We start from the raw sequence: 15855 nt of genomic DNA on the forward strand, positions 1-15855 counted from the left end.
GTAATCTATCACTAAGTGGCTTGTGACATCTACTGTACATCAGACACTGAGTTTAGTGATTGACTACAGCGCTGCAGATGTAACGTCACAGCTGCAGTCAATCAACAAAGACTGTAGAAAGAGTAAAACCTCAGGTTGTTTTTTTGTGTGGCCCTGAGCTTGTGGAGTAAACTTTGACATGGGACAACCCCGTAATGATTTACTTTTATTAACTTCTTTAGGGGTGGGTAGGTGGGATTTGTTTTCTATTATATTTTTGCTATAAATAACATTATAGATATATTCCTTTTGCATTAAAAAATGCTAGTTATTTTTTTAAAGGTACATGTTTTTTGGCATTTTCAGTACTCACTTCAGGTCCGGCTCTATGATTTTGGAGCCTCCCCTCCCCCTACAGATCTTGGCTGACAGCAATGCAGGAGAGAGGGGACACTATCTCTTTAGTTCTTTCTCTTACCTCTGCAGCACTGATTACACCGCTCTGCTGATCACATTTACAAGGCGCCCGAGACTCCACAGTGCTGTACGCTGAGAAGATAGAGACTGTCAAAGTCAGGGGCCCACCAGGGGATCCACCAATTTCCCGGGGGGTAGTCCGAGCCTGTTTACAATGCAGTGGAGGGCTCAGGCTTTCTCATAGTGCCCGGCCTGGGTGAGCTTCCTGTGAGTATAGGGCTTTGTGTTGGTTCATACCTGCAGTTGCGGTGTCCTTATATTCTGCCTCGAAGACATTGAATCAATCAGTATTTAAAATTCCCCAACTCCTTGAAGACATTTTTAAATAATTGTGTTTAGCAAAAAGTGACTGATACGGTCAACATTTAGAGTTTTAAGGATAAGAACTAAATTAAAAGACTTCATGGTTTGTAATCAACGATGAGAAAACAATAGGATATTGTAACGATTCCATCCCTCATTGTGTCTTAGGACGCAGTGATCGACAGCTCAGTCGTCCAGTCTAGTGCTGGGGCGTGGTGAGCTGTCTGTGTTTTGATTGACACCTTGGCGGTCCAATCTGAGACTGGGAGGTGCTGAGCTCTCATCACTTGCTACCTGTTCCCTTGATTATTCAGCTACTTAACTGCGCTGGCAGTCCCAGATAGCTGTCAGTTGTAGCTTCAGCTCAATGTGGTTTGTTTTATCTTTGCCTAGTGCTTTGCTTGTTTATCTACCACTGCCTGACCTTGGACCTCATTCTGTCCATCCGTTTGTTTAACCCTTTTGCTCTGATCCGCTATCCTCCTGGTATTTTGACCTCAGGCTGTTACCTGACTACGCCTTTGTCTGTTGCCTCTGTTTTTGACGTACCCTCCTGGCTATTTACCTCCGACTCCTTGACTATCCGACTCATGGCTTGTCCATGAGAAGTGACTCAGCGTCATATATATATATATATATATATATATATATATATATATATATATATATTACCAACGTGGGTCAAACAATAGGGTCCCTATTAGTTACGTGAAAGAAGAGGTGTCTTCAGGACTTGGACCCAGTGCCACCTTCGTCCATAATCGATCCCAGTGATTGGACTTACAACATTATATCAATTATCCATCTGTGATTCGTGGGGTTAGACCCTAGTAAACCTCACCAGCTAAAGACAATGCTTTGTCATGGCTGTTCTTTGTACTGATGCTCAGCCCTTTCTTTCAGCTGACCAATGGAGGTCTTAGGGATAGCACAAAAACATTTAAGGAAATATCTAACCTAATTTCACCCAATTGTAAATGAAGCCTTCTTTTGTTACCAAACCTATGGGCAGAATACATAACAATCTCTATGACCGTCCTGCTCAAAATTCAGATCTTCTAATTCCTCATCAAGCACTCCATCCTCTTTGACATGTATGATGAAACCATTGCTATATTTGTTCCCAGTATCCGGTGCCTCATTTTCACTTTTGGCAATTGTTGGCATCCTGTCCTTATTAAAATGTATATCCTTCCTTGTTGGTATCTGACCTTTCATTGTTTGCTTATATCCTCATCTGTCTGTACAGGCTGGTGTGCAGCAATGTTTACAGATCTTGGCTTGTGTTGGGTGCCTCCTGTAACCTTCCTATGCCTGGGTGGAAAACTCACATACACAATACATAGCTGTCAACTGGTTCGGCCGATTGTTTGGCTGCAGCGAGTCATTCTCTTCTGCTACTCAGCATGTGAGGTTGCCTCAAGCCAGGCGAGTATAATGATTTTTTTATTTTATTCTTATTTTTACAGGTTTTGGAGATACCGAGAGCAAAATACTACTCTCAACATTGTCCCCAACTGGAGCTGATCTCTGCACCAGCAGGGGACAATGATGAGAGATTCCTCCAGCACCCGGCTCCTGGGAACAGCGCTAAATGTACCGCTGATTTGCAGGCCGATGCACGTGTACGTGTCACATTGATGACACACAGATGTCATCCCATGTGTCATCAGCGTGCACGTGTGTGGGAAGTTTTGCGGCCTGTGCGGTGTGCAAAACACGGACACGTCAGAATGTTTTGCCCACGGACACACGGTCTGTGGACACACACTGACATGTGCACAGACCCGGTCTACGTCTGTAAGTGTCTCCAGTGAAAACTATTCATTGGCTTTGTACCTGAAGTGGATAGGATGTCCCTGAAACAAGTTGTTTTTAGCCTTATCATGTTTGAATAAATAAGTTATTAATTTACTTATTTTATTAATCCACTGTTTTAATTCGTCAAACGGAGGAGCGCAGAATTAGAGACACGTATTCATCTTTTCCTAAGTGAAAACTATGAAAGAACCTTGGCACTCAAAGGAGATACTATTGCAAAGAAATTTAATATCAGTCCACAGCAATAAAACGTTTCGGTCTACACAACCTTCATCAGTGAGTACACTGGCAACTAGCGGCGGACACTGCATTGAGACTGCTATGTTATACACTCCCTGGCTACATGATTCTGTACACCTGAGACACTGCGTCCTCACGTCCTCATTTCCCCTATCACTCCCAACAATTGGTACACTGATGAAGGCCATGTAGATCGAAACGTTTTATTGCTGTGGACTGATATTAAATTTCTTTGCAATAGTATCTCCTTTGAGTGCCGAGGTTCTTTCATATTATACTACGGTTTTGGACCCTACTCGTGCACCCTGGTCCAGTAGTGCTGCGATTTTGATTTCTATCCAGTGAAAACTGTCACCACACGTACCGGAGACACTAACGTGTGAAAGAGGCCTTAAAAAGAGCGCAAAAAATAATGACACAGTGCCAAAAATATAACAAGTTTATTAAGTTTGACAGAACTTTATAAAACCAGAAAAAAAGTAATCAGGTCAAAATAAACACCATATAAAAATTTGGAAATGAAGAACCATGAGATTATGCTGCCCAACAGCCGTGGGAACTTTGGATAGTCAGAGACAAACAAACCTTTGCTTGGATCCAGGGATTGTTAGCTGGACATCGACCACACATGGCAACCGACAGAAAACCTTGAGAATTCCCTTCCATGGCATGGTTAGGTGTTAGAATATGTGGTGCCAACGGTGAAGTGCTTTGTCGATCCCTTCCTGAATGTCTCTGCACCAGATGTCATTACCTGCTGAATTGAGGAGAACACCATCTTCCTCAAACAAGTGAGCAGTGTCACCTTCCAGACCCATATGGCGAACCACCACTGCCCTACGTAGTAGATATCTCTGAGCATTTTGTTCATTTTCTTGCAAGCACAGTTAACTGATTCTTGGTTCCTTCCTGGTTGACATCTACGTCTCTTCACGATATCTGACTATACAATAATTACTCCTGGAAAAAGAGACTTCAACCTCAACATATCAAACCTTATGTTTTCAAACAAATCCAATTTCGAAACACCACAATAAATATCATCCCCCCCGGCATGTAGAACCAGAATATCAGGGGGCCGGTCTAAACGTGAGTAACGAGCAACTGTAGGTGTAACACAATCCCAAGTCAGACCGTTAAATCCTAGCCACCGAATAATGGCCTTTGAAAGCGGAAAACCCAACTGGCGTCCATCTGGAACGAGTGATACTTTTTCCAATGCCAAAGTAACAAATGAGTTTCCAAGAATCCAAACCAAGCAAGGATGGAGATCTGCAGGAACAAAGTTAGACAAAGAAAATGTAAAAACTTGTACACACATAGATCTGTAATTTACGGCCCAGCCTACCTCTTCATAGTCATGTATCACTTCTATAGAGAAAAGGAACCTTTGTACCCACATCAATATTAAAGCTGAAAACTGTTTGGTGGGTAAAGATGACCAAATTCATTCACAACACATTGAATTCTGCTAAATTAAAAAATGTCAGGATTCGATAAGTACAAATCCAAAAATAATTTTGGTGGCCAACCTTCTTCCATTTGGCAGGATTGATTTGCAAGGGATCAAAATAATAAAAAAAAAACAACACAATACTAACCTGTCCAAAACCCTCATCTGACTCCTTTCGACAGATCTCGGATAACCCATGGTGGTCTTAAGTTTTTCCAGAACTGAGGCCTATGAGGTGGGATGACATACGTCATTGATATCAACAAGTTACGTTGCCCTCCTTCCCCATGTGACTGCATAGAGTCTAGAGCCAGAAGAACCAAATGCCTTCACGGAGGACTGATGAGCTGCGGGGGTGGCGTCAACATGAGAGCTTAGGATAGTATAATGTGTTTTTTTTTTTAATTCTGTTCCTCCCCTCTGTATATTTTTCTTCTTGAGTCTGGAAAGACCTCAGAGCATAATAAACCTCTTTTCTCAGCAATCTAGGCAGTTTTGATTTAGACCAAATTTGTTGGGAACTGAATCAAATCTGCCCAAAGCAAATTTAGGGAAATTCGCTGATGTCTAGTAGTGGGCAAACTCAAACAATTATTATAGACCACTGGTGGTAGGGTGTAAGGCCTACAAGTATCATGGTGAAGATGTTCAGACACCATTGTGGATGAAGAACCTAAAGAACCCAATTCATAGGCAACATGCACTAAATGTTTTTTTTTTGTCAAAAACTTTTTCATAACGGCTCATTCACAAGTCTGATTTTTGCGCATATGCGAAAAACAGACTGTAAATGGCACCATAGAATATCACAGGTAGACATTTAATTCCTATAAAGGCAATCCTAATAGGTCTGCCGATCAAGTAACAGTGCTGTCCTTAAATGCGAATATAGTAATGTGGTTATATCTTGGCAGGTGGAGTGAGACATAGTATTGATCTGGGAGTGGATGCATAGATATGTAAACATAGTCCTCCACTTTGCTTTTACGCAATACATATTTCAATTTGGTGAAATTATAGGGAGGAGTGGAGGCATGCAGGGACGCCGGCGTCTATGGAGGCTATGTGGGGCTCACACTGGATATATGGTGGCTATGTGTGGCTCACACTGGATATATGGAGGCTATGTGGGGCTCACACTGGATATATGGAGGCTATGTGGGGCTCACACTGGATATATGGAGGCTATGTGGGGCTCACACTGGATATATGGAAGCTATGTGGGGCTCACACTGGATATATGGAGGCTATGTGGGGCTCACATTATATATATATGGAGGCTATGTGGGGCTCACACTGTATATATGGAGGCTATGTGGGGCTCACACTGTATATATGGAGGCTATGTGGGGCTCACACTGTATATATGGAGGTTATATAGGGGCTCATACTGTATATTTGAGGTTATGTGGGGCTCATACTGTATATTGGAGGTTATGTGGTGGCTCATACTATATATATGGGGCCGTGTGGGGCTTAATTCTGCTCAATATTAAGTGATACAATTTTATATTAATATAAACTATTATAATTAATATGTTAATATTAATATTGAGCAGAATTAATGTCAGCCTATTGGTTTCACCCCTTCACAATAGTCACGGTCTCTCATGTGGCTTCTTGGGAAAATTAATTGTCCACCCCTGATGTACGCCATATTCGTACCCGCATGTAACATAGAAAAATTTATGGGATCACATTGGGACCAGCAGACGTCTGCAATAAGCAAGTTACAAAAAAATTCAACTGGTTCCAACTTGCTTTTTACAGTGCCCTGCGGGGCACAGTGTGGCACCGTGCTGCTGCATTACACTGCTATGTAGCAGCGGCATGATCTTTGGCTGCATGACCCGTGTCGTGGCAAAGTCACTGTGTTCAATAAAGAAAGATAATTACTGAAACCATGAATGACAGCATATTAAAGAAAAGCAACAACTGAGTTTGGATAACCCTGGAGTTTGATTTATTTCAATAAAATCCAACAGAAGGTTCCCGCATTAATGGCGTAATACTAACAAGGATGGGCATGTGGTAACTTCAACTCTCCCTGCAAGGTAAAAAGGGTCATTTTGAAGGATACCTACCATCTACGCAATACTGTTACCCACAAGTAACATAGAAAGAGCCTTTTCAATTCCATACTGAAGATCGGAGAAAAAAATATCCATGCCTATGTCATTGAGATGAACGCCATCGTCAAGAAGAAGGTAGCCATTATCACCCTCTGACTGGCAATGTCTAATTGTTATTCCTTTCCTCGACCTAACAAAACGGGAAATCCTTGTATTGAAGTACCTCCTTGTTTTTTTTCCACAGCATTATTATCTCTAGCTCCTTGCCAGAAAGTCCTGGGAACCACCTTTGACCAGACTAAAACTACGTTTCTGAGGGAACTGAGAAACCGGTCAATGTCTGACGTAATTAGTATTAACAGGTCAGTTAGCGGAATACAACTGAGATCATTTCCCCGAGGGAACGGCCACCAGGCCGTAAAGTTGCTGCCACTACCAGAAAATTAATGGAGGACAATAGAGTGAGCCAAGTGTTCCTGTGTATAGAGGATATAGATTGAAGAGACAGCTGTCTAATGTGTATGAGGGCTTCAAGTTGAAGATACATTACAAGCACTAAAACGAAAACGAGTGGAGATAACGACAACCGATTAATGTAATGTATAATCCCCATGTTGTCAGACCAAAAGATCACCAATTTATTTTTCATCAGTTCACCCCAGACCTCTAGCGTCACAAATCTGAGCACCAGGATATGAGCAAAATGGCCCCAAAGCTATTGAAACCTGAAGGATCAGAAAAGAGATTAAGGTCAGGACTATTGAAATCACCACATCCGCCAATGGAAGGGCCAATTTTATGCCTTGAAGAAGGATTCCCAAACGCGAAGGTCATCCTTAATGGGTGGTCACATGGATGAGAGGTTGGACAACTTATTGTAGCCAGAGAAAAATAGTTGGAAAACTGCCCATGGGAATTACATGGCATGCAATTAGAAGGAAACGCTTGTACTTGTCGAAGAGTAACTTTAAGTGACCGCAAAAATAGGCAATGAACTCGTGCAGTCTGGATAGTTTTTCTGGAGAAAGGCTGACCAGGAACTGAAAGGAAAATGAAACAGTAAATCGGGTAGACCTACAAATAATAAGTCATCTAAAGCTGGCCATACACGTTATATAGCCGTCTGCCAAACGAACATTCGCCCGACCGTTATATCTCCCGACTCCCCCATAAATACGAGCGATCAGCTCAGCAGACTGCTTAGGTGTTTTCAGGGGAAACATAGGAAAAAGTATCAGCCATATTCCTTCAGGAGCAGCTCATCTCCCCTGAAAACAAAATGATTGGCTGTTTAAGTCTCCGGGTTTAGACAATTTTCAGCTAAATGTATGGGGACATTAAGTAATACCTCCTGCCTCGTAATGAACAGCTTGTTCTGAAAAGGAACGAAAGACCTTAAAATAAAAACAAGAAATTGAGCACCAGATGGACAAACATTTGTCGTAAAAGCAAAAACCATCCAACTGACTACCAAGGATGTGGAAATAGTCCTCATATACTTGTAACAGACAGGAGGTCGACCCCATGTCAGACAAGGCCATGAGTGTCCCCTCCCTGCCGCTTAAAAAGGGGTTGCACAGTGAAGAGTATCACCTATCCACAGTATAGGCGATATCGTTTAGATAGGCAGTGGACTAACTGTTGAGACCCTCATTGATGGGCAAAATGAGGCACTTTGATCTCCTTTAGTGCACCTGCCCAACCACTGCTCCATTTATTCTCTATGGGGCTGCTGGAAAAAAACAAATGTGGCATTCAGCAACCCCATAGGCAATGAATGGAGCGCCGATTGAACACATGTACTGCCGCTCCATTCAAATGGTGATAAAAGTGCCCCGTTCTGCCGTTCGGTGCAGGTACCAGAGGTCGGACCTCAGATCTGATCTATAATTTATGACCAATCCCATGGATAGGTGAAAGCTTGTCTTCACAGTATAACCCCTCTAAATACAAGAAAGCACCCGTCAAATGAGTCATAAGATAGAACAACCATTTCCTAACTTATGCCTCCCAAAATTCGACTTCAGCATCAATTTTTTTTTTATGCAATTAAAGAAGTTGTCCACTACTTTTACATTGATGCCCTAACCGCACCCGTCACCCCTGCCGATCAGTTGCTATCGGTGTGGCAGCCGGAAATGTTCACCTGCGGGCCTCCACCGTCAAGTAATAGTGGCCGCCGCGGTGTACTGCACATCCGCCTCCCATTCAATGGATGTGAGGTACACCGCGGCGGCCACTACCACTTGACAGCCGAGCCCTGCAGGTGAGCATTTCTGGCCGGCGGCCGCCGAAAACAGCTGATCGGCGGGGGTGCCGCGTGCGGGACCCCGGCCAATCCTACATTGATGCCCTATCCTATGGATTAGCGAGTGCATTTTTTTTTTTTTTTAACCCCTTGCCAGCTGTTATTTGCTGGATTCGACCCAAGAAAAATTGCAAAAAAAATTGAGGCAAATTCAATTCGCCTAGTATTGATAGTATTTTCCTACTGTGAGTAGGTAAAGTGTTGGATAATACGCAACCAGCACATCTCCTTTTTGTGAATGAACCTCAAGGGGGAGGAGTGCAAATTAAGAAAAAATCAGAGTATAGAATGGACAAACCCTGAGAACATTGGGAATCAATGAGTAAAGTTATGCAGTTGAGTTCGCGTCAGGAGATCCCCAATCGGTCTGGAAAATCATATTCTGTGCAGGCAATAAAGTTTGATTTTTTGGCTATTATACTTCTCACAAATGCCACAAAGGTATGTTTAGAGTCCCCTACCTGCCAAGTGCATAGAGGTTTAATGGTAAGAAAGGAGCTGACAGGTTCCCTTAAATGTACGAGTCTAAGAATATGTCTTAGAAAATCACATATGATGCAATTCCATAATATTTTAGTTAAAAGGAGTATTCCCATCTCCAAGATCCTATCCCAATATCTAGTATGTGTAATTATATTATTAGCAAATATCTCTAACTAGAAATGTAGTATAGTTTTTCTGATTTGCTATGTCTCTTTACCCATGTGCAGACATTGCAGGACCTTAGGTATCCATGGTTACGACCACTAGCGACTAGCTAACTAACTGTCACTATATCAGTGGTCTTAACCATGGATATCTAAGGTCCTGCAATGTCTGCACATGGGTAAAGAGACATAGCAAATCAGAAAAACTATACTACATTTCTAGTTAGAGGTATTTGCTAATAATATAATTACACCTACTAGATATTGGGATAGGATCTTGGAGATGGGAATACCCCTTTAAAGGTAATGAGACAATGCAAACCTGGAGCAGGATGGGAAAAAGCAACAGAAATTCCCTACAGCTGCCCTATATGCAACACATAAGGCCTACTCCAGGCATGGAGCCTGCTAGCGGCACTGGGAGTTCCCTACGTGTGCTGCCATAGAATAGGAGCCAAGACCCAAGTCTCTGCTGTAAAGCCGAATTCAGAAGTCCGCGAAATACTGTCCAAGTAAGGACCATCGTGTCCGGATCTGACACTGGTCTGACCCAAAACCCAAATGCAACAGCTTCATAAATGCCTATGTGTCTACCAAGTTTGGGTTAAAAGCCCTGCGGTCACTCTGTCCATCACTGTTCTTACGCGGACCGTGTGTCATGGATTTAAGTGGGTTTTATAATAATCAGAAGATTGTAAGTGCTTAGATTAAAGATCACCATATATCCAGTAATATCATTTTAAAAATAGGGAATTGCTATCAAGCATTTCCCTTAGATTCAAGTGAAACCTACACTTCAGATTTCTTCTAGATATGAACTTACAACCTCTCAGACACTGGAGATTCTAAATTAGGAGTCAGTCCGGGCCGTATACAGACTACTGTATTTCACAGTCTGAATTGAGCCTTACTCAGACACGCTGCGCTGGCTCCAGGATTTCAGGTGCCTGATGGCGATTGTCACTCACAAATCCTTACCTGTAACAGAAGAACTAATTGGCGTTGGTCCATATGGTTCGTCTTTCTCCTGATCTTCCATTATTGCGGCTGAACAGCTTCGCAGTAACCTTTCTATTCGTAATTCAATGGACTCCTCCTCCGCGTTGCTGGAATGGGTCGTGTCGGGAACATTCCCGTTGCTGCTACTGTCGCAGGTTTCGGTCTTGACTGTGCTCGGATTTGGTGACGGTCTAGAGTAGTGCTGCCCGCTGTCGTCACTGCACTTCTGTTCCTCCTTACATACAATACCAGCGTCCTCACATTTTGGTCCGTTTTCCGATCCGCGCTAAGAAGTCGCATTAACCAGAATCCGCAAATCTTCATGGCCACAGTTGTGTGAAGCATGCGGTAAATCAGAGACTAACCTGAATGGATATTCCGCAGGAGAAGGCACCTCTGAAGATGGGCACTGCCCAGCGGACGCTTCTGGATGGTGCTTGCGAGGGCTACTAACTTTGCGTCGATTTCTGGGCACCGGGGACGGACTCCTGCGCTCCAGAGATCTAACCCTCTTAGCACATGGAGGGGGATCTTGTGCATCTGATGCTTTTCCTTCATCTGCGAGGATTTCTGCCACTTTCTCTCGCAGCCAGGCTTCACCTCTCACCAGTGCTGCTGCCCGGACCTTACCAAGCAATTCCTCCAGGGCAGCAGACATGGCTGGACCTCTGCAGCCCAGCAATGTGCACACACTTCCGTATATATATATCAGTGCAAGCCAGACTCCTCCTCATCCTCTCTGACCACCCAGCATGCTCCAGGAAACCAGTAACCACAACAAACTGGGAGGAGGAGAACAGCAGTGCAGAAACCAGCAGGATAAGAGGGAGACTGATAGCAGAGGCATGTGTATAGTGAATGTCAGTGCCCGCACCCTGCCGGTGTGTATGTTGTGGACCGTGTTCTCTGCAGTGATGGGAAATGCTGTGGAAGGTGGTGTATTAGGTGTCGCATCACAGCCATAGCCAAGTGATGTGCATACGCACCGACCGCTGCTGCTAGTGACAGATGCCGACTATGTAACACAGCCGTCATCTACCGTATGTGGAGTGGGCTCAGCTTCTGACCCCCTCCATGCAGCGTCACCTAGTTTTTTAGGAGGAATGGGGGATCACCTCAGATTGCTTCTTGAGGCGAGATGCTCACCTTGCATCATGGGAGAAGTAGCCCTAATTTTTAGGGGTACCATACATTGTGGAGGAGAAGCGTGGGGTCATCATACTGTATGGGGGCCACAAAGGAGGTATCGTATTGGGTGCAAACACTAAGGGGCTCTACTAGGGACACTTTCTGTGTGGGAGCTCATAAAAAAAAGATGGTTAGGTTAGGGATTTGGCTTGGCATAAAAAAGTGCCTCCCTTTTTTTTTATCGCCCTTCAGCTTGATCTTGAGCCATGGTAACTTGATGGATGAACGATCTGTAGGAAGATCAATCTTGTGCAAGCCTAGATAGGTCCACTAGGTCTTCACCACCATTATCTTGATAGTATCAAGCTATCGGGTTGCTGATCTTCCTCATCACCTTGTTCCTTCTGTTCTTCCTACCATTATGTCCTTCTCCAGTGATTGCTCTCTTCATATAATGTGTCCAAAGTAGGCAAGTCATAGCTCGGTGATCTTTGCTTCGAGTGACATGTATGGCTTGATTTGTTCCAAGATTTTAAAAGGGTAATACTGGCGCTCCCAAGAGCTAAGTGTATGAATGCAACCCTACTAAATCTGGTACTACGTGTGATTCAAATGTCGATAACTTGGATGTTCATGTTATGCATGATGATAATGGGTTTGGTTGTACAGGAGAACTCAGCCATGTCACGCTGTGGGGTGATGTTGCTAAGGATCCACTAAAAGGAGCAAGTATCAGTACTAAAGGCAATGGGAAGATGCACGGGGATCATAAAGAAGGTGGTCGCGTGCAGCTGACCAGTGTCACGACAGATTGTGACATGGTCGGTAGTAGCTGCCCCATGATTAGCACAACTCCTGATGTATTAGGGGAAGATGTGAACATGCAGGGGGATAATAAAGAAGGTGGTCTTGTGCAGCTGACCAGTGTCACGACAGACTGACATGGCCGGTGGCTGCCCCATGATTAGCACTGCTCCTGAGGTATCAGGGAAGGCAGGGAGCCTGTCAAGATGGTGGGAAAGTGTGTCCTACAGCTTGTCAGGGTGAGGGAAAAGTGGTATCCACAGCCTGTTGGGGTGATGGGAAAGTGTTATCCACAGCCAGTCAGGATGGTGGGATAGTGTGTCCCACAGCCTGTCAGCATAAGGGAAATGTGTTACCCACATCCTGTCAGGGTGGTGAGAAAGTGTATCCCATAGCCTGTCAATGTGAGGGAGAAGCGTTAACCACAGCCTGTCAGGGTGATGGATAGTGGTACAGATAGCCTGGCAAGGTGGTGGGAAAGTGGTACTCACAGCCTGTCAGGGTGATGGGAAAGTGTTGTTATCCCCCGGAGAGACAGCCTACATAGCCACTGTCACCCTCAATCAGAGTCCCCAGAACTCAGTGTAGCATCGGCGTCTCTGCCCCGTACTAGGCAGAGACGCCGTCCCTCTCACCTCCCCGCTCCTGGTGCGGCGTCCTCCAGCGCTTCTCTCTCCGCTGCTTCCGGCACGCGCTCCTTCCCCGGCAGTGTGCTTAGGGCGCGCGCGCGCTCCCCCTCTCTTAAAGGGACCGCGCGCGCCGTCCTAAGGAGTCCCCGGCCAATTGCCGGAGGACCTCCCATATTTAAGGCACCTCCTCCAAAATGGAGGTGCCCGAGCAATGTTGTTGCAAAGCCTTCACTCTGCTTCAGCCCTCAGGTCCCGTTACCAGTTACCAGCCAGTCACCTGCTTGTTACCTGCCAGTCACCTGCCGGATTCCTGCCTGTTACCTGCCAGATTCCTGCTTGATACCTGCCTGATATCCGTTTACCTGCTTGCAAGCCTGCGGTCCGACGGTCTGCTTTCCGACACCTGTCAGTCTGTCTATGGACCAGCCTGCCCGCTCACCTGGGAGGGCTCATCTGCTACCTGCCTGCTAGCCTACCTGGAGGCTCCGCCGTCACTTGCCGTGACCACCTGCCTGTCCAGAGACTCTTGCCTGCTCACCTGCTACCTGTCTGCTAGCCTACCTGGAGGCTCTGCCATCACTTGCCGTGACCACCTGTCCGTCCAGAGACTCTCGCCCGCTCACCTGGGAGCGCTCACCAGCCACCTGCCTGCTGTCCTTCTACCCAGAGACTGTCCCTGTCACTTGCCGTGAGTACCCGTCCTTTTACCCAGAGACTGTCCCTGTCACTAGCCGTGACTACCTGCCCCTCTACCCAGAGACTGTCCCTGTCACTTGCTGTGACTACCTGCCCGTCTTCCCTGGGAGCCACCCGCTTCCTTACAAGGACTGCCCCCTTGTATAGTTGCACAGAGGTTCCACCTCCCAGATCCGTTACACTCAGGTAACATGCTGCCTTCTGGACCTTCATCATCCAGTGGGAAAATAGAACCAGTTACTGAACTCGAGCAGGTCCTAGATGGTTCATGTGAGGCTGGGGCATTAATGTTTCTTCTGGCTACCTCTAGCCAGGAGTTTCAGACTGCACTATTCATATATGCCAGTCTGGAGGTGCTGAGAGACCTTACGGAGAAGCCCATCTCTGTGTCCAAGAAGGAGAGGTTATTGTGGAATCCAGGGAGGTTGTGCCGTGAGGTGGGCTTGGGAGATGATCTGTAAATCAGTCTTCCATGCCACCTCTAAAAGGGGACGTGTCGTAGAGAAAAATTGAAAAATCCATAAAGACATCTCTGGAGAGGAAACATATCACCCTCACATTGAACATATGGGATTAATTATAAAGGGACATGAGAAAGAGCTGACACTTCAACCTCATTTTAATTAGGACATCCTGCCTTGAACAGGTAATTACAGTAAAGATCTGCTAAGAGCCAGCCATCAAGTATAGAATTCGTAGACTCAGAGGTGGAGAAGTATAATTCCCGAGGCAAAAGCTTCCTTTGTTCAAATGAATTATCTCAGACACTCTGGAGCCAGTGGTCAGTGATGAATATCGGGGTTTGCATTGATCCGATATTTATAGGAAATATATTTTCAGCGTCGTGGCAAAGTGATGAACATAACGCATTTACACACATCACCATAAGGCTGTCCTAACACCTCCAACTTACAGATGTATTATACGCACGCCGCTAGGTTCAGATAGGGCGAGACGGGTTTCATTAATTCTTTGGAATCCTGGGGGAACCGTTACTCAGGGCGACCATAGGCTGCAGCTTCTCTCAGGCTCACGATAGATTCAATTGCTGACCAGACACATCTGACAAGAGTCTTTTTAAACAGTTTAACAGTGGAATTTAATCTGAAGCATGGCCAGTGCAGTTCAGGGATATTACAGCAACAATCTTCATTACAGTACCGTCTAAGTTTCTTGAGCAACCGGTTCCAGTAACAATACAGTAGTTTCTTCACAAGGCACAGTATTACTGTCTCTTCAGTAGCATAATTCAGCATAGATTAGATCTCTTAGCAGCACACTTCTATGCAAACACAACCACAGGCTTTTCCTTCACAAGGACACAATAGTACACAGCATTCTTTATCCTGCATGGAGATGGAGGGGGGGGGGAGGTTTGATGAGGAAGATGATCCCTGTGACACAGTTCCTTCCAGTCCATATCTTCCTGTCCGATAATATTCTGCACTGTTAGTTCAGGGAGTTTATTTAACCTGTGTTTAGTTTCTCTCCTGATATGAATCCTGCTCAGTTGCCTTCTGTCAGATCCAGATAACACACCACCTTTCTCTTCGGCTTCAGCCAGATTACAATAACAAGTTCCCCACAATCCCATTGGGGCTCTGCTAAAACACTGCCTGTCTCCTGTGACTGTATTAACCCCTCTAGTTGCTGGATGCTTCTGAAGCACAACCCTACCTGTCTCCTGTGCTTGTGTTATTTGTAACAGTTGCTGGATGCTTTGGAAGCAACAGCACTACTTCTGCATGTCACAGATGGATGATGCCATGCCATGTTTCAAAATTGTGATAGGAAACATGACAACAATATCTTCACTTGGGACCTCCAGGGGCGAAGATATCCTGTAAGTTGGGTATCTCATAATCTTCTAAAGACCTAGCACATCTCACGACTAGTCACTGATATGAGTGCACCAAGGGGAGATATATGGGCGTAACCTTGATCAAAAATCTGAGTTTGGACTTTTGGCACTTGTCAGTCCTGGAAGACACAGCTTACTGTGGTTCTTGTCAGGAATGGTAGCTCCATACCTGAGCCCCTCATGCTTCTGGGCAAGCTCCGGCTCTCTGGCTCCAGCTCTTGCCCTTCACTGGCCATGGGGGGACGGGGTGTTATCTCTGGGGGCGAAGCTAGCAGGGGTGCCCGCTCAGTCCGGATATCGCATTTTAGGAGATACACTCCTAGCATCGCTGGGAGGCGGGGCGCCGCTGCTTCCAGTGATTATGCTGTGCGGGGACTCACGGACGCCGGGTCTCCTGGTGTTAGCTGTTGCCAGCAGCACGCCGTACCTGCTGGGGCA

At 45.3% G+C, this 15855-nt stretch overlaps 1 protein-coding gene across 1 annotated transcript in view; it reads right to left on the reverse strand.

The window, feature by feature from the left end:
* LOC141154343 (uncharacterized) overlaps positions 1-11295 on the reverse strand; it is a 49182-nt gene extending 37887 nt beyond the window's left edge. Inside the window, exon 1 of the transcript XR_012247428.1 lies at positions 10279-11295. The gene's annotated coding sequence lies outside the window, so the exon portion shown is untranslated. The remainder of the gene's footprint in view (positions 1-10278) is intronic.
* Positions 11296-15855: the final 4560 nt, after the last annotated feature.

The sequence above is a fragment of the Phyllobates terribilis genome, unplaced genomic scaffold, assembly GCF_046119375.1.
Source record: "Phyllobates terribilis strain yellow unplaced genomic scaffold, ASM4611937v1 Scaffold_7__3_contigs__length_470593459, whole genome shotgun sequence".
Taxonomy (NCBI): domain Eukaryota; kingdom Metazoa; phylum Chordata; class Amphibia; order Anura; family Dendrobatidae; genus Phyllobates; species Phyllobates terribilis.